The sequence below is a fragment of the Heloderma suspectum genome, chromosome 4, assembly GCF_057233095.1.
Source record: "Heloderma suspectum isolate Gila_16-S chromosome 4, 16-S_ref, whole genome shotgun sequence".
NCBI lineage: Eukaryota > Metazoa > Chordata > Lepidosauria > Squamata > Helodermatidae > Heloderma > Heloderma suspectum.
The window spans coordinates 8430265-8455891 of record NC_139461.1 but is presented as its reverse complement, the minus strand read 5'-3'; the positions used below and the strand labels follow the sequence as shown (position 1 = coordinate 8455891).

Below are 25627 nucleotides of genomic sequence, written 5' to 3'. Positions count from 1 at the left end.
GATTAGGAATGTGGGTTTTTTCTCTTTTTTTTCACCATTTCTTGCGGGGGAGGGGGAATTTCAGCATGCAAACAGGAAGGAAGGAACTTAAATCCCCCCCGTCCCAAAAAATCCCCCCCCGTCCCAAATCTCTATGGTCCTGAATGGGGAGGGGGTGCACGCTTACCCAGAGGTGAGCCAATCATGCATACATGCATAGCTGTGTTAACTCGGCTCACAAGGGGATAAAGGCCGGTTAGTTGTTGTCACGGGAAGCAGCACGGAGGCAGAGGAGGAGGAAGCTGGAGGAGGAGGGATGGAGGGCACTGTGAGAAGGGGTCAAGATTTTTGTCACTCCTCCCTAGTGTCTCTGTAGCCCTTTCAAGCAAGCTACGCAGAGCCCACTCTGCTGGGTTTGGACCTCAAGACAAAGCATCCTGAAAACAAGCATGGAGCAGGCAGGGAACCCTTCAGTCTCTGTGTATACTCAGGAGTGTTCATCTCAGGAAGCTGGGTTTGGGACAGTGGCAGAGGAGAGTGCTGGTGAAGGCGGGAGGAAGGAGCTCCCAAGCGAGGTCTTACAAAGCTTTGGGGAAGTATCTGAAAACCAGATGTATCTGCGAAAGCACTGAAAATAAAGAGTCAAGATAGGCAGGCGTCCCCCATCAAACCCAGAAAATGGCATTTTGCTTGGGAAGGCCATAGCTCCTGCCTGGCTAATCCAGAATGTATTTTTAGAAAGCTCTCTCTGTGCCAAGAAGTTGGTGGTGATGGTGGTCATGCGGCTGCTGCCAGCAGATGACAAGAACTTTTCCTCATCGAAGAGAGCCAGTGTGGTGCATTGGCTGGAATGCTGGACTCAGAGTCAGATCTGGGTTCTAGTCCCCACTCAGCCGTGGAAGCTCACACGGTGACTTTGGGCCAGTCACCAACTCTCAGTCCAACCTACCTCACAGGGTTGTTGTTGTTGTGAGAATAAAATGGAGAAGAGGAGGAGGATTATATATGCAGCCTTGGGTTCCTTAAGGAGGAAAAAGGGTGGGATATAAATATAATGAATAAATAAATCTAATATCTTCCTCTGCCAACAGTTTCACAAAGGCATTCTGAATATCTGCCTTTCCATACTGGACTGGGACATAAGATACCGCAAGGCCCCTGTTGCTTACATGCTTCACCGAAATGAGCCCAAATACATCGCACGGGTCGGTGATCAGTGCCAAGGTAATGGGAGGTTTCCGTTGTTCACTCTTTTTGCACAAAGCCCACAGGCATCTCCTGCCTATGTAGGGCCACTCCTGATCCAGTTATGGCAGCTTAAGAAGAAACTGCACAAACATAAGGCATAGTGGGGGAAGGGACCCTTCTGTAGTCCCTGATCGCAGCAACCTCCCCAAAGCCAACCCAAGTCAGGGAGGCAGAGAAAGGGACTAGATCCAGTGGGAAGATGCTGGTGCCCCAGTCAGTTTCATCCCCTCCTCCCACCACCCCCATCTGTCAAAATTTAGAAAAAGATGTTCCCGAACGTACTGGAGGCGGAGCTCAAACATTTCAAAGAAAATAGATTTGAAAATATGTATTCATGGAATGGTGGAACACAGCCAGGTGGAAAGAAACCACTGGCCCAGAGCCGGTCCTGTTTCCCTTTAACGAACTGCAACCATGGCACATAGTGGTTATGCCCAGAGCAAGGGAGCAGAGTGAACACGCCTCCTCTATCACCAATATAAAACCCAGGAATAATATCCTGAGCACTGCGGCATGTTTTTCCTCTCATGTCCCCAGTGTCACAGGTGGCTCTACTTACAATGCAACTAAAGCAGGTGCTCTTTGAGGCCTTTCAGCATTCGTACTGTGTTAGGAACAGAATGGGGGGAGGGGCGGGTATTTGGTTCACATTTTAATTTTAATGCAAAGTACCTAATTTTGCAATTTTGAACTGCTATGCAACCAAAAACTCAGTCATCATTCAAAATTTGCACTTCCCCAAACTTTGCAGTGAAGCTCGCCAATCCTCATGGATGGTCCTCCCGCAGGGTGGGCCACTATTACCGCTGTTCCAGCCCCAGACCATTTGCAGGACGGTCCCATTTCACTGCAGGGAGGCAAGAGTGGCAAGCACTGGCATATGGGTCAGCCCATGAGGTCCAGAGGCCAACTGCTCTTGGGCACGTTGAAAGGAGTGCTCACGTGAAACAGAAGGGGGTGTGGTCCACAGATGTGTTCTGCCCCCACGAAACATCCCACCACCACTTTTCACAGTTTTTCTCACTGCTTTGCAAAAGGATGTGGAACTATTCACAATGGAGGCAGGTATTGACAGGGAAGGGGATTCATCCCACTTGGCGACGCTCCCTCCCCTGATCCAGTCTCGTTTAGATGACCAGTTGGGACATAATTTGGATGGGCTTGTGCATTCCAGTGCCCATCCCCTTGGAAGCTGAAGGCAGCTGGTGCAGGACTGTGTACAAGTGAAATGAAGCATCTGCAGAAGCGTGGTGCTTCCTTGATGGGAAATGTTTGGGTTTGCGCAACAAACGGAGAGCAATCAGGTAACTGGTTGCGCAAAAAACAAACAAATGGGAAGTCGGGAAAGGTCCCCCTTGGTTTCAAGTCGTCGTTGCACAGACTGACTTTTCTCCAGGTCAACAACACCACTGATGGCAAAGGATTGTTGGAGGGGAACTGGAGTGGAGATTACCATGGCGGGGTGTGTCCATCTGACTGGACCGGAAGTGTGGAGATCTTGCAGCAATGGAAGGACTCTGGATTGCACCCAGTCAAGTATGGGCAATGCTTCGCCTTTGGGGGCGTCATGACTACGGGTATGTCTCCCTGGAAATGTGCAGGCTTGTGTATCTCTGTGTGCTGCCAGGCATGGTGCTAGGAGAAGAAATCTGCTTGAGCACTGTGGGCCTCAGGGGAAGGTGGGGCAGGGGAAGGCTTGCGTGCTTTGCGGCATCTAGTGAACAGCCAGACCAGAGACAGGCACATGCAACATGCATTTCGCCTGGGGAGAAATGGATGCATGTACACAGATTGGAGGATATACAGAACTGTTGCTTGGGCTCACATCGAGCTTCTTAAATGCCCTCTGGGCATGTTCAGAGTGCCCAGGGAACAAAGGGATCACAGATCCTCCTCCAGTGGCTTCCTGAGCTGGCCTGTCCATGCCACAAGAGGCACCCCAGAGACCCAGTCTATGGAGCTCATGCCGGTGCTGCCATCTAAAGCCAGCAGGTAGTCGGGGTGCAGAGGAGGGGAGGACAGGAGGAGAATGCAGGCCCCGTGGCCTGCTGGCTCACATACAATGGGCTGGGGCAGAAGGATGGAGGTGGGGGAGGCTGTGCCAAGTAAGCCACACTCCCTCTCCTCCATTTCCAGATCAGTTTGATTTTATATACACACACACACACACACACACAATAAACTGTTATTCAAGACAGTTACAATACTTCAAATTAGCATCTATAGTTTATTTATCATTGCTAGTTTGCCTGGCTGGAGCCTATTCCAATAACTGATAAATGGTATCAGACTTCTTGGGAAAGTCTAAATGGAGTTCATTCTTCTCTCCCATAGCAACTTATAACTTGTTCTTTTATTCATCACCATGGTAGTCCAATCTCTTTTTTTCCATTGTACCAGAGACAGCATGGATGTTGATCATCAAGCCCTCCCCTTTTAATAGGATCCCTGCAGCTATTAATGTATATATCACTATCACCACTAAATCAATAAGGATCCGATCTTTAATAATAACCAGGAGTATAGTTGTTGGAGTTAATTGCAACTGAAATTTCTCTGATGCTCTTTAGTCTCCCCTCCCAATATTCTTTAACAGGATTGCAATGCCACCATCTATGGGCATAAGTCCTTCGACCGTTACACCTCCAGCACCTATCTGCTACTTCTAGAAACACCCTGGAGATACTGCATGGTATATAATGCCCCCTCACCCCCGCATATATATTATTTTATAGACGTTTCTCTGGAAGTCACATCTAGTACAGTCCTACAAATATTGGAACAGACATAACTCCATTGCTCCTCTGAGATTTCAACAAGAACCCTTCCTGTATGTTTGAGCTCAGTAACTTCTCAAAAGAGTTATGAGACGTAGCCATGCTTTTTTTCCTAGTTGCTTCTTGAATTTAACTTCTAATTTGCAAGGATTGGAAAAGGGGAAGACTCTGAGTAACATGTCTATCTGCCAGCTGGGCTTATGAAAGGATAACGCATTGGGAAGTACAGTCTTTCAATTTTTCCAAGCCACTCACAAACCACATGAAGTAATCCCTCAGTTATCTTGCTGTTTAAAACCCACAATCACTAAATACTGGAGTAAGAGGGAAAATACCTGGTGCCAAACTATGTCTCTCCCACCCACCCGCCTCAAATTTTGAGAATTGCAAGTATTCTTATATTTTTTATTTTATTTTTTATTTATTCACAACATTTATATACCACTCCACATAAGAGTTCAGAGCAGTGAACAATAAAGATAAAAGAATAAAGCACCATGTTAAAACAATTAAAACATTTTATAAGAAACAAATTCTGAATTTAATAAACTGTGGCTGCTCACTCAAGGAAGCCCTCTAGAAATAACTCTTCAGGAGATGCTGAAAGCAACACAACGTTGGCACCTGCCTGACCTCCAAAGGCAAAGAGTTCCTAGGGATGTCAGAGAATTCTGCCATGGATCTCAGTGAGGCCAAATGCCAGTGCATTCGGCTCCCCGAAATCCGTGGCAGAACGAAGCGCCCCACCCTACCACCCCGCGAAAGGCACGCAAAACAGAGCACTTACCTGGTGTTGTTCACGCTGCTTTGCGAATGGCAGCCGCATCTGCGGCTGCCATTCACTTCCCCATTTAGGCCGTGAAAAAGGGAATGCAAATGGCAGCCACCATAGCTGCCGCCATTTGCATCCGCAGGCTCCATACGCCTGCGAATGCACCCGGCCAGCAGCTCCGTGGAGTTGCCAGAGAGTGGAGCCGGCCAGGTTAGGATTTCGGGGGGAGGTGCGGAGTGCCTCCCCCCAACTGCGAATCACACCTGCCAAAAGGTAAGTGACTTTCGTACATCCCTAGGAGTTCCACAGAAAGGGGGCCACCACACTGAAGGCTCTTTTCCTGGTGGGCTCCAACAGGGCCATAGGTCCATGTGGCACCAGGGACATGCCCTCTGATGACCTCAGTGACTGGGCAGGTTGGTAAGGGAGAAGGCGCTCTCTTAGGTGCCCTGGTCCCAAATTGTTTAGGGCTTTGTACACTAGTACTAATCCCTTAGACCTGGCCCAGTAGTGGATAGGCAGCCAGTGCAGTTCCCTCAGCAAAGGAGTTGTATGCTGAAAAGGGGCAGCTTCCAACAACAGCCAAGCTGCTGCGTTCTGCACCAGCTCCAGCTAATCTGTCACTGTCCACCATTTCCCCCACCACCGATGCCACATCTGTTCTCCTAGGGGCATATTTGCTCCCGTTTGCTCCCCAATTCAAGGTGGTGTGACTTTGAATGCTTGGGCCCACTGTGCCAAAGCTGCTAATATACAGTCAGGGCCAGAAATATTGGAACAAGGATAACTGTTTTGGCAGTTGGCCTCTGTACACCACCACATTGAAGTTCAAAGGAAACACACCCAAATGGGAGCGAAGTCAGGACTTCCAGCTGTAATTCATGGGGTTTGACAAAAGTGGGGCACTACCCATTCAGGGAGTACAGCCAGTGGCATACATACACACACCCCATCATTGGTGGCTCATAAGTAATGGAACAAACCAACATCATTCCAAACTTAAGGATTGCCTTTAATACCTGGATGAAAATCCTTTGCAGTCAATGACTGCTTGAAGTCTGGAACCCATGGACATGACCAAATTCTGAGTTTCCTCCCTTGAGATGCCTTGCCAGGCCTTTACTGCAGCTGCCTTCAGCTGCTGCTTGTTTGTGGGTCTTTCTGCCTTCAGTCTTGTCTTCAGGAAGTGAAAAGCATGCTCTATTGGGTTGAGATCAGGTGACTGACTTGGCCAGTGAAGAACATCCCACTTCTTTGCCTTCAGAAACTCTTGGGTAGCTTTTGCTGTATGTTTTGGGTCATTATCCATCTGCAATATGAAGCGGCGTCCTATCAGTTTGGCAGCATTCAGCTGAATCTGAACAGAAAGTATCACCCTATACACTCCAGATTTCATCCTGCTGCTTTTCTCAGCAGTCAGGTCATCAATAAACACCAGTGACCCAGTTCCATTGGCAGCCATACATGCCCATGCCATAACACTGCCTCCACCATGTTTGACAGATGATGTGGTATGCTTTGGATCATGAGCTGTTCCTTTCCTTCTCCATACTTTTCTCTTCCCATCATTCGGGTACAAGTTAATCTTGGTTTCATCAGTCCAAAGAATCTTATTCCAGAACTGGGCAGGCTTTTTTAGGTGTTTGCTGGCAAAGGCTAATCTGGCCTTTCTGTTCTTGAGTATTACCAGTGGTTTGCACCTTGTTGTGAAGCCTCTGTATTTACATTCATGAAGCCGTCTCTTGACTGTAGATGTTGACAATGACACGCCTACCTCCTCAAGAGCATCCTTGTCCTGGCTAGATGTTGTGAAAGGGTTCCTCTTCACCATGAGCAGAATTCTGCGGTCATCCACTTTAGTGATCTTCCGTGGTCTTCCAGGCCTTTTGCTGTTGCTGAGCTTGCCAGTTAATTCGTTCTTTTTCAGGATGTTCCAAGCTGTTGTATTGGCCACTCCCAATGTTTTTGCTATCACTCCGATGGGTTTATTTTGTTTAGGGATGTCAGAGAATTCCACGACGGATCTCGGTGAGGCTGAATGCCAGTGCATTCGGCCCCCCAAAATCCATCGCAGAATGAACCCCCGTACCCCCAACCCACAAAAGGCGTGTGGGACAAAGTCCCCGCCGCCCCCACCCCATGAAAGGCGCGTGAAACAGAGCACTTACCTGCTCCCGTCCGCGCTGCTTTGCGAATGGCGGCCGTCCTGCGGCCGCCATTCACTTCCTCCTCTCAATAGCCATGATAGGCTACGTAAATACTTACGTAGCCTATCCCAGCAGGGGGGAAAAAAACCCAGCATACGCAAATGGCAGCGGCTACCGCCATTTGCATACGCTGGGGTTTTTCCCCCTGCCGTGATAGGCTACGTAAATATTTACATAGCCTATCACGGCTCAATACAGGGACGCAAATGGCGGCAGCTACGACAGCTGCCATTTGCGTCCCTACAGGGCTGCCCAGCAGCCGGATGTCCGGATTCCAGGGGGAGGGACGGAGCACCTCACCCCACCGTGGATTGCCCGGTGTGGAGCCAAGTAGGTGTTTTGTACATCCCTAATTGTGTTTCCTCAGCCTAATGATGGCCTCCTTCACTCGCATGGACACCTCTGTGGACCTGATGTTGGGAGTTCCAGTGAACAGCTACCAAATGCAGATGTAACACTCAGAACCACCTCCAGGCCTTTTATCCGCTTGATTGGTCATGGGGTACCCGGGAAACAGGCCACACCTGGCCATGCAGCTGCTTGTCAGCCATTCGTTCCATTACTTATGAGCCGCTAACGATGGGGGGGTGCTTGCCACTGGCTGTACTTCCTGAATGGTTAGTGCCCCACTTTTGTCAGACCCCTTGAATTACAGCTGGAAGTCCTGACTTCGCTCCCATCTGGGTGTGGTTCCTTTCAACTTCAATGTGGTGGTGTACAGAGGCCAACTGCCAAAACAGTTATCCTTGTTCCGATATTTCTGGCCCTGACTGTAGCTGCTTGGTAATAATACGTAACAGTAGGGACTGCTGCAATATTTCTGATCCAGCCTTTGTAATCTAACCCACTTCCAGCTGCTTTTGATCAGGAGCTGGAGTCGAGGTGGGGAGGCAGGAGAGGGGGAGATGCATCCATCCAACTTGACAGTCCCCAGGTAGCCCTGGTCCCGCTCCAAGTACTGTTTGAATTGTGATGGCAGGGCTTTCACCAAGGAAGAGGTGCACCTAGAGGTGCATTTGTTGTTAGAGTTTAAACGAGGTGATAGCAGGGCCCACCCGGGGTGCAGAGCTAATTGACTGCCCTGGATACGTGCAGAGACCCCCAAGTACAAACGGGTGGGGAATGTTCCAGACAGCCACTTGGCACGTGCGAAGTTTTCTTCTGGGTTTCTTATTGAAAAAAAACAGTCAGTTCTATTCCAGATCTTGTGTCCCTTTTGCAACCAAGTCAATGTTGCTTTGCCAACCCTTCACACTGTGGACTCAGTTATTAAACCTCTCACGTTAACATCTACCACTGCTAACTCAGTTGGATTCCCCACCTTGCTCCTTGCTCCCCACCTAAGGCCAGGGAGCTGACCAGCAGGGCCAGGACCAGGAGCAGGCCTTGGCAAGGCTGCTGAAACAGCGAGTGCAACGGCCAGCTGTGGGGCAAGAAGTAGCACACATGGGCAGAAGGCTGTGCTGCACTGGCAAGCCCCTGGCAGCAGAGGGCATGTTGTCAGCTGGCCAGCTCTGCTGGCCCACCTCTTCATCTGGAGCACCAGTGGATCTGGGGAGCTCTTTATTCAGTGATTCCCATGTCTTGATAGGCTTCTGGCCCAGTCTTTGGCTCTGACCCATCACCATTTCTGCCTTTGGGGTCCTGGGTGTGATTGTGGAGGGTCTGGAGCTGTGTGTGTATGTGTGACCGGTCAGCATATGTTAGGACCCCCGATTATGCGGGGTCCCTAATGGGGCATCAGCCCAGGGGGTGGCCTCTGAGAGTTTGTCAAGTTCTGCTGACTCTCCTTGGCCACCATGCATGCTGGGACCAGCAGTGTCCCCCTCCTCATCGCCTTCTGGTCTGGGCATGCACTCGTTTGGATGGGGATACAGTGCGGGGAATGAAAGCCATCTGTGTATTGATGAAGTTCGTCATACCTCCATCATGTGAGCAGCTTGAACCAGCCCTTCTCAAAGAGGCTGCAAAATCCTGAGTGGAAATGCTGGGCTCCTGCTGGGCTTCCTTCCTCCCACAGTCCCCGTGATTGACCTGTTGTGTCTCTGCACATGCCTCCAGCATGCTTGCCAGCCAGCCCAAGTGCATGTCTGTCTCAGGAGCCATGGAAGTGTGTATGTGCTGGTGGGTGCATGGCAAAATCTACCAAGCAGCTAAGGGCCAGAGAGGCAAATGTGGCAGGCAGCTCATTCCCCACTGCTGCTACCTGATAAGGTGATGTCAAAACCCTGCATGGGGGGAAATGCTGGCAAAGGAACATGCCAGGGACCAATACTGTTGCAGGCCACTGATGATGAGTCCCACCATTTCCACATTCATTCTCTCTCTGTCTCTCTCTCTGTCTCTCTCTCTGATTTAGCCCTCCGGTGTCTAGGGATTCCCACTCACATAATCACCAACTTTCGATCTGGCCATGATGGAGACAAAGACCTTTGTTTGGATTTATACTTTGACAGTGACGGGAAGCGTGTGCTGAATATTAGTCCTGGCAGCCTGTGGTAACTTCTCCAGACTCTCCTTCTCTGCAGCATGCCTGGGGATACTCAAGAGCTGGAATCAACTGCATGTTTTCACAAAATGGCCAGGGAAGAAGGGAGAGGGAGACATCACAGCAGTGGGGACAGCTTCCCACCCCAGGGCAAAAACAGATCTCCTTGTCCTTTCCTCAGCTACACTGATCCTTGGCAGTACCTATGAGGATCTTGCCCTTGCCAGGCAGGGAGGTGCAACCACAGAATCCTCCCCTCCCCCCCTTCCATTGCCACTGCCAGCCAAGGCCTGAGACAGGCATGTTGAGCCTCTTTCAGCCCAAGGACCAAATTCAATTTTGGGGAACCTCTCAGGTTCCATTGGAGGGGCACATCAACCTTTTAAATGGGGGGGAAATTGCACTAAAGCCAGGAAACCACCAAATGACTAGCAGTTGGGGAAAGGGCGTGGGGCCAGTGGCAGGGGCTCTGGCCATCTGGGGGACCCCAAAGGGCAAGGTTGGGACCCCAGGAGGGGTGAATTCAGCCCCCAGACCTGAGGTTCCCCACCCTTGCCAGATGCAGTCCCTCCATCACCAATGACTGCCACTTATTCCTCATCTCCCCGGACAGCCCACCCATGAGCCTCGGTTAATGTTTGGAAATTGCAATGATTTCCTACCACTAGCCCCCCCCCCCCATCAACTGCCTACCCTTCAGCTCATTCAGAGGGGCCTATTCCTGCCTCTGCTGCAGACACAGAGGCTGCCCCTCCCTCCCAAAGGCCCTTTCCAAGCATCTTTTGTGCAGGGGGCTTTCTGCTTGACCTGGGCCATTGCTGATGTGAAGTCTCCAAAGAGGGGGTAGTAGGGATTTTCAGCCCGGAGAGATGGCATTTCCCCAGAACTCAATTGCACTTGGGGTGACTTCTTTCTCCCATTACTCCATTTAATGTGCACAGGTAAAAATGTGATGCATCCATGACTAGCACATCTATTTAGGTAGATGTACCAAGGAGACAGAATTCTCAGTGGTTTCATGCAGCTAGTTCACATAGCAGCGAAGACTCACTCACAGCCTTCGACTCATTGCAGAGCTTCACACCAGGATTCTTTGTTCTTGGTTGCAGGAACTTCCATGTATGGAGTGAAAGCTGGTTTGCCCAGTCTGACCTTGGCGCCAAGTACAATGGGTGGCAAATAGTGGATGGAACGCCACAAGAAAAAAGTGAAGGTACGAGGGCTGGCAGCTGGGGGAGTTGGTTTGCAGTTTGCCTCACTCACAGAACGTTAGAACTGGAAGGGGATTTGGAGATGATCTAGAGCAGTGACCTTCAGTATTTTAGGAGCAGGAGACGTGTTAGCTCCAGGGACCACCACCAAGGCCACTTTGATGCCTTTCCTGGGTGGTGGTGCTGGAGGAGCTCTTCTCTCTCCTGGCAGTGTAGCAGTGATGCTGTGCACAAGACTCAGGTGGAGATCCACAGTAGTCTCTCTCATTTGCTCATCTTTCCTGCACATTCAGTTTTCCGTCTACCTCCTGTACCTGCATAGTATACCACCACATCTAGCCAATAATGTTGGTCTTTGACACCTGGGCTACTCCCACATGCAGCTAATTGGCTGATTGCTCCTGCATTCTCCTCTTCCCCTGCCACCAGCAACCTTCCACCTGATGAGGGGCAGGTCTCCTAAGGCCCCAGCCCTGAAGCCTCCTCGAGTAGCCCAGATCGCAGTGGCTGGCCCACTGTTAAAGCAAACAGTGACACAAAGCTAGAGAGCCCCTGCCCTGCGGAGAGTGAGCAGTTACTGCAAAGACAGAGACCGAGCGAGCTGGAGAGCTGCACTTGAGGTGATCGGGAGATGTCAGTGGCCCTCAGGCTTCACAGTGAAGAATACTGATGTAGCAACTTGCTTTTAGTCCAGGCTCTGCACTGCTGCATGCAACTACAGCACCTCTGAGAGTTGGCTGAACAACCTCTGCTTAAATGCCTCCAGTATATGACAGCCCATCACCTCCCTGGATGGTCTGTTCCATTTTCGAACAGCTTTTTCCATGGGGAAGTTCCACCAAATGCATGAGTCCTCTTATGGATTGGTAACTGGCTGAATCAAGGAGAGGAACCTGGCTCTCCAGACATTGTTGGAGTACAACTCCAATCAGCCTCAGCCAGCATGGCCAATGGTCAGGGATTCTTAGAGTCATTGTCAAGCAACCTCTGGAGGGCCAAGGTTCCCCCCCGCTCCCCCGGTTAAATAATAGGAAGCGGAGAGAAGGAGCAAATTGGCCATTTGCACAATGAAATGGCCATTTGCACAATGATCCCCCAAAGAGGTATTTGGGAAGGGGTGCTAGTTCATCTATTCATAAATGCTCTGGCATTAGGGGTGAGCAGTGTGCTGGCCAGGTTTGAGAACACCACGTTATTCAGTGTGGGAAAATGCAGAAAGACTGCAAAGAGTCCCAAAAAGATCTCTCCAAAGTGGGTGAATCGGCAACAAAATGGGGTAGGTAACTCAAGCTGAGCATAGCATCTCCGGGGGTGAGGGAAGTAGTTATCAGAGGTGGCCAGAACAAGTCCCCCTTCCCCATTTGAACAGTGACTGGACAGAACTGCTCCTGCCTATCTGTGCCTCCCAGCTGCTGCCATCCTCCAAATGAAGTGTTTCTTCTAAAGATCCCTTTCCTGCCTCTTTCTCCTTCTTTCCCTCTACTAGGCAGACACCTTATCAGTTATCTCCTCCTCTGAACTCTTGAATTATTCCTTGCTCAGCATCCCTTTCCTCCTCCTCTCCCCTCCCTTGCTATGTGGGTAAGATTGCAACCTTGTCTGCAAGTTACTGGAAGGGGGCGTGTTGCAGTTAGTTCATGAGAATTTTGATCACAGCTAGCCTCAGGCTCTCTGTAGCCTACACAGTGTGGTTCCCCGTGATTTCTTCCCCGCCCCACCATTAATGGGAGCATGTGTGTTTGCTCTCTCACTCCTGCCTTCATGGAACACAAAATAGCCTGAACAAACTCTGCCTTCTTAACACGGTTGCATCCCCACACTGCTTGATGAGCTGAACCTGCAGCATTTCTGCTTAGCCAGCTGGACTAATGAGCTTCCCAGCATGTTTCCCACAGTTGTCTCAATGTCCTGCTGCATCTGGGTTGGGGCTCTGCTCAATGGCAAACTAGAGGAAAATCCATTTAACACAGTCAGCAAGCAGAAAGTCAGATCAAGGCAGTTTTATCAGTCCACCAAAAAGGGCAGTTCAGAGCAGAAGTCAACAGACAGCAGGCAAAAGGTGAAGAGCACAGTACAACCAATCCAGAGTCCAAGAGCAGAGTCTTAGCAGAAGTCCAGGAGTCAACAGCATAAGAGAGCAGATCAAGGAAGCAAAGTTCCAAAGTGCTGGGATGGTTCCAGCAACTATTAAGCCCCAACTGAAGTCTTTTAAGCTGGAGCTTTCACAGCCCCACCCAGGACTCAGATGCAGCACATCAGAGGCTTCTAGAAGAAGTCCTCCTCATGAGCAGGGCCCTCCTCATGAGAAGTTATTTACTCCCAAGTAGCCTGGTTTTTCCAGTACTTAAGGGATGTCTTTCACCCTCAAGCATTGGCCTGTGCTTACACCTTACGGTGTTGCAATGTAGGCCTGAGTGGATGCTCACACACCTCCTCAGACTCTATGGTTCAGCCCTAGCAGCCTCATTCAGAACTTCCTTATAGTCCACCACTACTCAAAAACCCAATATTGCTTCTCTGGAGAGGCCTTGGTTATCTAAAGAGTCAAGAGTACCCATGGGGTAATTTGACTCCATGCTAGCGTGTCATGTGTAGGGACAAAAACACATTCCCTGTGGTTAGTAAGCCACCCTGGCTAATCATCCCGCTGCAACAGGGTGAAGGGGCCCTGGGGTGGCTTACCCTGCTGTCTGGTGGGCTTCTGGTGGTTAAAATGGGCTCCAGAGGACTTCCAGGCTGCAACCACAGAGACCTCTGGCTAGAGCACCCACCACTGCCAGCAACATTGTAGCCACCGAGGACTTTCTCTAAGGTCACATGGCTACTTTGGATGCAAGAGTGACCACCGGAAGCCTATCTGCACCATGAAGGATGATGGAACGCATGGTGACCGTGCTGGGAGTATCACCAAGTAACTACAGAGGGGGTAGTTAGTGGAACCAAGAGACATGTGGTTCTGTGTTCATCTGGTTTTGCTAACCCTTCCCCCTCTGTAGTTACCCTAACCACCCTCTCCCCCTAAGCATCTAAACAGGTCCAGTGGTTCCCCACATTAATATATGGGATGGATTGCCACAACCTGTGGTAAATGGACACTAATTTATATGACTCTTACAGAGCAAAAGTGTAACCTATAAAAAAAAATGTTAGTGTGGAATTCCATTCGCCCTCCCCCACCACCCCCAGTTTTCCACAGGTACCCCTTTTCTGTGCCCACTGAGCACACCTCAGTGGGCCCTTCTGCATTTGGGGTGGGGGCTCTGCCATTAGAATTTTTCTTCTAAAGATTTTGTTGCACTTCTGCAAACTTGGATGTTCTCCCAAACCTGTTGATCCCTCCTCCTGTGCATGGGTGGTGCCGTTTTGGCTATGCAAGGAGTGGCACTTGGAGAACCGAGTTCACTGATTTCAGCGGACGGATTCATAGAGGATAGTTTTATCAAAGTTATTGATCATGATAACAAAATGAAACTTCCATGTTCACAGGCAGTGTACCTCTGAGCACCAGTTGCTGAAGGACAACAGTGGGGGAGGGCTTTCATCGAGGGCCGTTATACTTCCTCTGAACAGGGAGGTTGAATTTAGCTCTCCAGGCTAATATCACCATTGACAGAGCCAGATCCTCCAGAAATGTGCCTAGTCCTTTTTCAGGCCATCCAAGCTCGCGGCCCTTGCAATGCTTCCCATGTGTTAAATGAGCACCGTATGACTTCGCACTCATTTGCAAGCCCTGAATCATCTCCATGACAGTAGTTCTGTCTGATCTGTTCTGCATGCAATGTATATGACTGGTCTTTTTAGTTTTCCCTAACCCTGTGCATTGCGGACCTCTTCCTTTTTCTTCATCTCCTTCTGGGAATATACCAGTGCGGTCCGGCTCCACAGACAGCTATCAGAGAGGGAGATGTGGACCTGAACTATGACAGCGTATTCGTCTTTGCAGAGGTCAGTGCTGTCACTGTCAACTGGAGATACTACAAAGGGACGGGGAGAAAAAAAACTGATCAACTATGAGCACTGGCAAATCAATAAGCACAAAGGCTGTGGGCAGCGATCACCGCCAGGATGTCACTGATGCTTATAAATATAAAGGTGGTACGGCAGTGGGATCGAGTGAGCTTTCTCTTTAAACAGGTGGGAATGCTGAGATGGAAGAGATGGGCAGACAAGCCACTGGCTGGATTGGTGCAAGAAAGGGTTCAAAGTAAAGGACAAAGATGGGGCCAAAATGTTTTGCCATGGTGTTGAGTTTCACACGACTCACCCTGTCCCTTCATGGTCAGGTTAACTTTTGGGCGAAAGAGCAGCAGCCCCTGGCTTCCACCTGAGGTGGCCCACTGGCTAGTGCAGATTCCTAGCTTTCCAAGAAAAAGGAGCAAGTCTCAAGCCCTTGTGGAACCTGAGGGATGAGACAAAATCTTTTATAAGAAATAACCCTGCTACGATCTTTCATTACCTTTAGCCAATCACAGCTAAGAGTGGCATTTGGCCACAGAGACAGGTGCAGAGTGACCATTGTCCACAGAACCGACTTCCTGATTCATTTTGAATGCTCTCCCCCACCCACCCACTTTTTGTTTTGGTCTACCCTTGTGGAGTAGCAGATGGTGTTGTGGTTTTAGCAGGGAACTGTATGTGACTGACCACAAGTGGTGTTCTGCTGTGTTCTCACCCCTGGGTCTGTCCTGCAACAGACTGTTCCGGGATATCAATCTGGCTTGTCAATCTCTTTCCTTACTTGGTTGAATGGGTACCAAGTCTGGGGTATGCCTGATTTAGTTCCTCAAGTTGTGAGTCTGTATTCAATAAATCCAAACAAATATGTATCATAGTGCTTGGCTGTAGACAATGGATCTTGTGGAGTGTTCTTGGTGAAAACTGGAAGCATGTAAATAAGTGTAACAGTCGGTAGATTTCTGACACAAGGTGGTGCCTCTATGTCTATTATGTAATTGCACAGCAGCACCTGAAAAGCAAGCCTGTTGCATGGACTGACGAAGGCTTAGGTTGAGGGTGGGGAAAATGTTCTTGATGTTCTGGAGGAACGTTGTCAGGGCCTTATGTCAGTAACCTCGACCAAATTCTTCAAAGGGAGATTAGAGAGGCTATTGACTTAGACAGCATCAACAGGTTTAACTCTATGCCAGAGGCTTGAATCGGGATAGTGTTTTGTTTTGGTTTTTTAATCACACTATATGTGTGAGAGGCCATAGCTCAGTAGGAAACCACATGCATTGCATGCACAAGGCCCTAGGTTCAATCTCCAAGTAGGGCTAGGGAAGAATCAAGCCTGGAGCTCTGGAAACCTAAAGCCAGTCAGTGTTCGGGATGTGCCAATCAGCAAACCTTGAGCTCGCCCAAGTTTTCTGAATTTTGTCTCAAAGCTTAGGGGTTTTTTTTCTTTTTGCACAAAAGCCCATGCGCATTTTATAGCATATTTTTCCCAAATGTATGCATCAATTGTGTGCATCTTTGGAGTGTACACATTGTTTCCCTGTTGATTAAAGTGTATTTGTACGCCTTTTCAAAGGTACACATTTTTTCATGCACATTTTTCAAATGTACGCATGCTGTCAAACACATTTTTTCCAGTCTGCAAATCACAGTGCAACTCATCTTTACAAAGAGCCATGCCTCCAGGCCTTTAACTGGCTGTCCTACTGCCTCCTTCCATTAGTGACAACTAGTCTGGGACTCTCATCCCCTATTCAACTTTCCCATCCCTTACCAGGAAACTCTCTCTTTGTGCATGTGGGAATCATAGAATCATAGAATAGTAGGGTTGGAAGGGGCCTACAAGGCCATTGAGTCCAACCCCCTGCTCAAGGCAGGAATCCAAGGAAATGTGAAAGGGTGTTCTTTGGGAGCTTTTCCCTGGCTCAGCTATTGGAGAGGGCTGACGTGTTCCCCTTCCAACTACCCCCTCCCTGGACACTCTCCCCCTGCCACCCATTACATTAGGACAGCAGCAGCACACCGGCTCCACGGTAAGAATGCGTGTTTAGCATTTCAGTCCAAGTTTCTTTATCTGTTGAGTTCTTTCTGTACCTTACAATAACCTGAACGAAGAAAAGTCATAGGAAGATGGATTTAGGCTACAATGGGACTATTTTCTAAGTACACATGCATAGGACTGTGCTGCAAGGCTGAAATCCTATAATGCTTATCTCTGAGTTAACCCCATTACACACAGTGGTACTTTCTTCTGATTGGACAAGTACAGAGTTGAGCTGTGTATTTATTTATGTAATTGATTTGTACCCCACCTTTCTACCAAAACCTGGCACTCAAGGCAGATAAGGGGTTTTTTTGCGGGGGGGGGGGGGTTAGCTAATGATCATACAAAATATGAGGGCTGAAAGACAGGTTCTCATGTTGCTCAAATGGGCAAGAGACTGTAATCAGAGATGACCAAGGCTATTCAAAACTTCAATACATTTGAAAGGTTTGTTTAACATTCAAGCAGGAAAACAGTGAATGCTTTTCAGTTTGTGTACTATGAAAACATTTCACACAGGAGATAAGAGATAATACATGGAAACAGTTGATAAAGAATAGATCAAAAGAACATTACATGCAGAAATAAAATGTGAAATGTATACTGATTACATGGAAAACACAAGTGTAAAACCACAAGATGGGGTGACTGTTACATGCGAAGGTTAAAACACGCAATGTAAACTACACTTTAACTCTTGTTGAAGCCTACTAGGACACCAGTGTTAAAACTTGATTAAAGCATCAAACGAAATACCTGTGACATACCTAAGTTACTTACGGTAGGCAAAACCAGCAGTAGTTTGAATTGTTTCTTAGCTCCAAATAAACTCCTACCAGTCCATACTAGCTAAATACAACTCCAAAAGTTTGAAACTCTGCAGAAGTGCAACCCTACTGCTTAAGGGGAAGAAGGAGAGCAATGAAAGAAGGCCTATATAGCACAGATCTGAGGCACAGGTTCCAGAGCAGCCAGGTGAAGATCAGGCGGCATCACTCTCAAGGTCCAAGCTACAGGACCTAGCAGAAGAACATGTCTTAAAATGGAAAAGGTGGTGATCTCTGAGGCTGACTGATGAATAAAATAAAATACTGAGGGGCCCTACACATGTCCCCACCTACTCGGGTACCAAGCATCTAGCCCCAAAAGGCTACATCAGAAAAGATGGGTGGGAGCAGTTTCAATACTGTAGGAGGGGCATGGTCAAGGGAAGAGATCCCCTCTTCTTTCAAAAAGAAGGCAAAAAGCAAGCTGTGGAGAACCTGGGTCTTTGGGTGGGGGCCTCTGCTCAACAGCAACCCCATCCCTAACAAATGGGGAGGACCACCCCTCAACGCTGGGTCATACCTCCGCTCCCCTTCGCTTCCACTGCCACCATTCAACTAAACCTGTTTTACTTGAATACGCCTTCTTGCCCAAGGTAGCTTGTCATTAGGCGTGAGACAGATCAGACCAAAGGGAGCAGGAAAATAAACAAAGGGATATAAGAAAACAAGAAAGCTTAGTGTTTTAAATTGTGGTTTCTGCTTCCGAAGAGGGTTCCTATACCATTACCAAACAGGCGTTAAAGCCCCAGTTCCTATTCCTAGCGAAGCTCAGGCCAATTCCCCTACCAGGCTCCAGCCCAGTTCCCTCTCAGGCCTAACAGGAGGGCTTGAAAAGCTGTCTTCACACTGGTCAGGTTTGACTTCCACCTGGAACCTCCGAGGCTATTCCCCGGGCTTCTCCTGAAGTCTTGCGTGTGGTCCAGCAGCTGCTCAGGCTTCAGCTCTTTCCTCGGAAGGCAGCTCCAGGAGCCTTCTGCTCCCTGCTTGCAGACTTTCTTCAGCTTCTGCCTCCCGTGCTCTCAGCTCGGCCTCCCAGGCATACAGCTGCTCTTCTTCCTGGCTATCTTCTTCAGGCTCCCCATCCCCTTACAAAGACACTAACTATCTCGCTTGGCTGGGGCTAAGAGAGCAGAATGGCACTGGCAGGCACAGTCAGTGTGAGCAAGGGATCAGAATTCATGCCTCATATCCAAGGCAGGCCTGAGCATGTAACCAACGTGCTTTCAAGCCTCAGTGGCCCAGACGTCTTTCACGCCAGAACTTGCACGGGTAAAACGGCCAAGCAATTATCGCCGGAAGAGTCCACAGTTTCCGCTGGTTTAGGGAAAGTTGCAGGAAGGGAAAGCAGCCACTGTCATACTCATTTGATTATCACTTGGGTCATACCACCCTATTCCGTTTCTTTCAGGCTCCCCAGAGGCGAGAGAAGTGTATAGAAAGGCTCGTGGTAAACTGCGTCCGGCAATGCTGAACGCTGAACAGCTAACAACTGAAACGCCCAAAATCTCAGGGGAGTTCAAAGTGGACGGCCCCCTGGAGGTGGGCAAGGATGTCAGCTTAGTCTTGATGCTGAAAAACCTCACTTCTGAAGCCAAGAGCCTGACAGCTTATAAGTCCGCTTGGACCATCATCTACACCAGGGAGCCCATCTACAAAGTCTGGAAGAAGTCTCTCCCAGTGACTCTTGGCCCTAATGAAGGTAGTCCTTTGTACAAGTCCAGATCCTTAGGGTGGGCAACAGGACCAGGCAAGGGGTTGACGGTTAAGACAAAGAATTTGGGTGGGACAGGAGTAATGTTTGGCCACTCCCTCCATCGGCCAGACGTGACGGCACTCTGGGATCTGATCACACAAGGTCTGACAAACCTGGGAAGGGAGGGGTGTATGAATCTAAATGGCAACCCTGGAATGCAATTTTGTTAGCTGGTGTGAAAGATAGAAGTATCCAAGCCATCTGTCACAGATTGACCTTGGATTCATACACACATCAAAATGCACATGCTGCATATCCGGAAAACACAATCACACAGAATGAGCCTCCCCTCCACCACGTGTGATTCAACTAAACATTGCTTGACAGAATGAGAACTCCACCCGTTCCCTCCCTGAACTCCATCCTCTCCCTGCATCCAGTAGCACTAGCAAAACCCACCTTCTGGACCGGGCATGCAGCCATCCCCCCTCTCCTTCATTTTTCCAATTCCAACTGCTCAAATCGTCGTCATCATCGTTATGAATATTTCTATACAGCCCCATATCTTAAAACATTAAAATATAATATGCAAAGCTTAAAAGCCATTTACATAAAAGTGCCCAGACAATATGCACAAACAACATATAACTAAAAACAACGGTGAACAGTCAGCAATAACTAAAGACACATCCAGGACTGATTGAAACTCATCATGTGCTGCCAAATGCCTGGGAAAAGAGAGAGGTCTTAACCTGGCACTGAAAAGATAACAATGTTGGTGCCAGGCGGACTTCACCTGGGAGCTTGTTCCTCAAATAAGGGGCCACCACTGAGAAGGCCCTCTCCCGCGTTGCTGCCTTCTGAGCTTCCCTTGGAGGAGGCACACAGAGGAGGACCTTAGATGCTGAATGTAGAGTATGGGTAGGTTCATGCCGGGAGAGGCATGCCATGAGGTATTGAGGTCCCAAGCCATGTAGGGCTTTATAGGCTAAAACCTGCACTTTGAATTGAGCTCAGAAGCATATAGGCAGCCAGTCCAAGCAGGCCAGAGTCAGTCTTATATGTGTGGACCTTCCAGTCACATTTATCAATCCGGCCACTGCATTTTGCATGAGCTGCAGCTTCTGAACCATCTTCAAAGAAAGCCCCATGTAGAGCACATTGCAGTAATCTAACATGGAGGTTACCAGAGCATAGACAACTGAAGCCAGGTTATCCCCGTCCAGATAGGGGCGTAGCTGGGCCACCTACCACAGTTGATAGAAGGTACTCTGTGCCACTGAGGCCACCTGAGCCTCAAGTGACAGAGATGGTTCCAGGAGAATCCCCAAGCTACAGACCTGCTCCTTCAGGGGGAGTGCAACCCCATCCAGAACAGCTTGAGCACCCTCCATCAGGTCAGGAGAACCACCCACCAACAGCATCTCAGTCTTGTCTGGATTGAGCTTCAGTTTATTAGCCCTCATCCAATCCACTGTTGCAGCCAGGCACTGATTCAGCATATCCACAGCCTCACCTGAAGAAGGTGAAAAGAAGAAACAGAGCTGCGTGTCATCAGCATACTGATGACACCACACTCCAAAACTCCGGATGACCACACTCAACGATGATCTCAGCAACTCTGGATACCATCGACCATGGTATCCTTCTGGGACAGCTCTCTGAGTTGGGAGTGGGAGGCACTCTATTGCGGTACTTTTGCTCCTACTTTGGAGGGTCGGAAGGTGGTGCCTGGGGAACACTGTTTGGCTCCGTGGATTCTCCAGTACGGGCTCCACAGGGGTCGGTTTTGTCCCCCACGCTGTTCACCATCTATAGATGGTGATGGTGAACAGCATGGATGCTGTTCACCATCACCATCACCTCTTTCCCTTGGGTCCACGGGAGGCGGCCATTGCTTGCGCGCCAAACGGCCGCTACGCCTCCTTTCCGTGCCCTCCATCGCTCGTCGCTCCCTGCGTCTGCATCGAGCTTCTAGCAAGCCCCCCTCCCGCACTTTCTCACTGCTAGGATCACTATCTCTCCCAGGAATGCCGGCAGGAGGAATCTCTGCCAGCTGCTGTGCCTGTGAAGGATGAGCTGGCTCCTCTCCCACGGATTGCTGATCCTCCTCAGAATCAGAACTGCTCTGGGGTTCTATCGGCTCAGTTTCCACCCTGACAGATATGTGCTTCCTCCAGGATCAATGGTAATATGACTCTTTATACCAGTTGCTGAGGAACATGAGCGGAAGGCTGATATAATGGCCATCACGTCCTGCTTCCCTGAGTTGTTTAGGGCTTCTGTCAGCAGCAAAACCTTGAACTGAACATGGCTCAATAGCTAAGAGGCAGCCAGTACAGTTCTTTCAATAAAGGTGCAATATGTATATACCTAAGTGGTCTACTGGGCACTCTAGCTGCTGCATTCTGCACAAGCTGCACCTTCTGACCCAGGCACAAGGGCAGCCCCACACAGAGCACATTCCAGTAGTCTAATCATGAGGTTAACAGACACAGAGATCATGGCCAAGCTATCCCTACCCAGGAACGGGCATAGTAACCGAAGCTGGTAACAGGTGCTCCATGCGACTGCGGTAACCTCGGCCTCCAGTGACTGGGTGCTCCAATGACACACCCATACTAATTATCTTCTCATTCAAAGGGAGTGCAAACACCCAGAATAGGCAAACACCCCAATTCCCAGACCTTGGAACTCCTCACCCACAGGGTCTGTGTTATAAGGATTCAGCTTCAGTTTATTAGCTGTCATCCAACCCATACCAACATCCAGACACCGGTTCAGAATGGTGGAGTCCCCACAGCTCTGTGGACCACACTAGATGGGACCGAGACACACATGTAGCCTTCAGGCCACCACGGGTTGTGCACACCTGCCCTCCTACAATGAGCAAGCCATTAAGAGCTTTGCCAGGGTTCTCAGAAGATTTCTCAGTCTCTTCTCTATCGCTTCTCTTTCAGAGAAAGCATTTCCTATCAAGATCTTGTATGCAGCATACCGGCAACATCTGACCTCATTCAATATGATCGAAGTTACTGCCTTATGTGATATAACTGGTGGAAGTCATGCTGTGGTGAAAAGAGTCGTCACGCTCGGCAATCCCACTGTCACAGTGAAGGAAAATATCCCTGCTCAGCTACTCTGATGCACTTTTCGGTGGCTTATATGAAAAGGGCCTGACTGCTGAAATCCAGCAAACTCAATCAACCTTTGAGTGCATAGAGACCAGTGAGGACAGCATTTCTGGAGGAGTCACTTGAGTAGAACAGGGAGCAGGGAGCTGTGTTTGCTTGGCCCTCCCAGGTAACCCCCATGTCTGGAAAGGAGTTTAGAGGCTTGGCCCCTCCTTGCTTCCCTAAAGCCCTGACCTGTTTTCTGAGCGTCTCTACCTAGCCCAGGGCTAGGGCAGTCTAAGGAAGCGGTTGGGATGTTCTGCTCAACCAAGACTTTGCTCTGGGCAGGTGCCGAGTGAGGCGAAGGTGGGCAAGAAGGTGAAAGTGGAAGTGATGCTCACCAACCCCCTGGAGGAGGAGCTGAAGGACTGCATGCTCCGGGCAGAAGGCAGTGATTTGGTGGCGGACAAACTCAAGATACTGTAAGTACCAGCAGTCCCTGGGCAGGCAGGCAGCATGCCACGGGCAGAGAGGGGAAGCGCCATGTCTCGAACAAGGCGTCACTGGCTGACTCGTTCCATGAAGCCCTGCCGTGGTAGTCTGGCAGCCTGATTACTCAGCTGCAATGGTTCAGGAGGCAAAGTCTGTGCTCAAGAGGGGAGAGCCGCAGCAGGGTGCATGGAAACATGCATTCATAATGGGATCCAGTCTCCTGTGATATCAGCTCATCTTCCCCGTGGAGAGTAGGGATGTACGCAAGTGTTCCTTGTGTTCTCACATCATCAGATAATACCCCGGTCGTAAGCCTCAATGCAAACATGAGCATATTTTCCTGACAAGCCTTGCACATTCCCGAACTTGCAATAGTATTTGAAAATCGTATATTTTTTGAAAAACATGCACTTTAAACTGCTTATCTCCCCCCTCCCCAATGCATTTGCCTGCTTTAGTCAATGGGGAGGGGGTGTGGGGAGTGCACACAGAAAGACATATTTTCCCTGTTCCAAATGTACAATTTACACATGGGGCGTGGGGGGAGATCGCAAATGAGAATGGGAGCGAGTGCCTAACATTCTCAAAATACACAAATTTTGCATACGCAACCTTAAAAAAACTGAACATTTGAAAACTGTGCAGATAAGACAAGGCCCTCCCCAGCCACCCAGCCACTTCAGTTCCTGAGCTCTTGTCATACCGAAAGCTCTTGGCTGACCAGCCCCTTTGCTCCTCCTCCACAGAATGCCGCCAGTGAAGGCCAAGACCACCTCCCAGGTCCAGCTTGAGATCACTCCCACCAGGAGCGGGACCAAACACCTGATCATCAATTTCTCCTGTGACAAATTTTGACACATCAATGCCTTTGAGACCATTATGGTGGGCAGCTGATTCTGAAGCCCAGAGTGTGGCCATCCAGGCGATGGGGGTCCAAACAGAGGGCGGGAGTCCACAGCTGCTGGGGCCAAAAGTTTAACGTGAAGCTGTGGGAGAATGACACTGGCATATATTGTCATGTACAAATTCTAGTTAATCATACATAATCAGATATATTCATACACATAGACTGAAGATTATATTGGCCTCCCCAAGTTCTCATAACGTAGCTCAGATAGAGGAAAGTTAGGTCAATTAGACTGCTTAGCTTAAGCGCAGTGGGGCATAGAAATGGAGACCAGAAGAAGTACCTAGCAAACTACACGCAGTGGGGAATACCAGGTTTTGCAGCTAGATCCACATACACAAAAATAACACAGGTAGAGTTCAGGGGGTTTTAATGGAAACTAGTCTTATCTGGTAAATGGGATCAACAGCTGACATGGGTTCAAGGTGGGCATCACTCAGAAAAGACTGGAACTCTGTTTGTACAACAACCAATCAAAAGTCCAAGCACGCTCCATGACCAAATCAGAACTGAATCCATGTTGAGGGATCATGAATAAAAAGATATGTTTAAAATTAGGAGGTTTCACTTCTGACATCTGGAAACCCAGGGAACAGAAGTCATGATCATTGGTGGACACAAGTAAGCTTGAAGAGGTCTGTAAGATGGTCACTTACTATTCTTTCATTATACTTCTACGCAAGTGTGAACCTTCTGTCTCTGTTTAATAAAACCTCTTTGATTCATCCTATAAGAGTCTGTAACATTCAATTCCATAAAAGAAGGGGCGACCCACAAACCAAGTGTTTCCTCAGCATGGTGAAACTAGTAGGACTCATTGAGCAGTTAAACTGGCATTCAAGGGGTTTCAGCTGCACCCTAAGTCATCATAAATTAAAAATTACCCTACACAGCCAACGAGCAATTGTGTCTGAGTAGCATCATTTCAAACTATGTTTTCTCACTAGTTCCCAATTGAATGGACTAATTTTTTTATGTTGTTGTATTCATTTGAAAAATCTCTGTAACCTGATGCAGCTTTCAGAACAGATGGGGAGTCCCAGATGGGCAGAGGAAGCAGCCTTATCCTGACTCAGACCCTCAGTCTCTCTAGCCCAAAATGGCCAACAGTGACTGGTAGAAATAGTTCTCCAGGTTTTCAGGCACGATTCTTTCCTAGCCTTACCTGGAGATGCTGGGGATTGAAACTGGGACCTTCATGCATAGCATAAAAATATCCATCCATCTGTTTTAGCATCTCGTGGACAGCCAGATGATTCTGAGCAGCAGAGGCAATGTCAGGCACCTAAAGGATTTGGAGGCAGGCCCATAGGACAGAAACCTGCACATCCTAACTATATTGATATATGCACATTTAGAAATCATTACTAGGATTAATTTAAATTTCACAGAAGGTAAAGCCAGCCCATTGCTTTCTCATCTGAATCACCTCAAATAAAATAAATGCTTCAGTTAATTTGCACCCTGATCCAGATCTTCCCAAATCAATAGTTCTTCTTCAATTGCAATTAATTTACAACGGTGTGAAAAACTGCAAAACACAGAGTGGATGGTAGTTTTTTTGTCATGAGTCCTTTATTGATCTCCCCTCCCTCCCTCCCTCCCTCCCTCTCACACACACACATAACTTTTGCACCAAAATGGATTTTCAAAAATTTGACAGGAGAGTTGATTCAAAAGCAAACTAAGGGCAAATCAAATGCAGCTTTTCAAACTCTGGCTTGTGCAAACTGTAGCACAGCGGCTGAGTCACAGTTTTGAGCAATGCTGTTTTCAATCGGCATCACACCTGCACCGGGCCCCATAAATCCTCTGGGTGGCCCTGCAAAACTGACTACCGGGGGGCGGGGAGCAAATGCACTCTCGCCCAGGGCAATATTTATCGTAGGGCCGGCCCTGCTCTCAGGGGTGCTGT

General features: G+C 48.9%; 1 pseudogene; it reads left to right on the top strand.

The window, feature by feature from the left end:
- Nucleotides 1–428: 428 nt before the first annotated feature.
- LOC146346521 (protein-glutamine gamma-glutamyltransferase E-like) lies at nt 429–23699 on the top strand (annotated as a pseudogene).
- The last annotated feature ends 1928 nt before the right edge of the window (nt 23700–25627 follow it).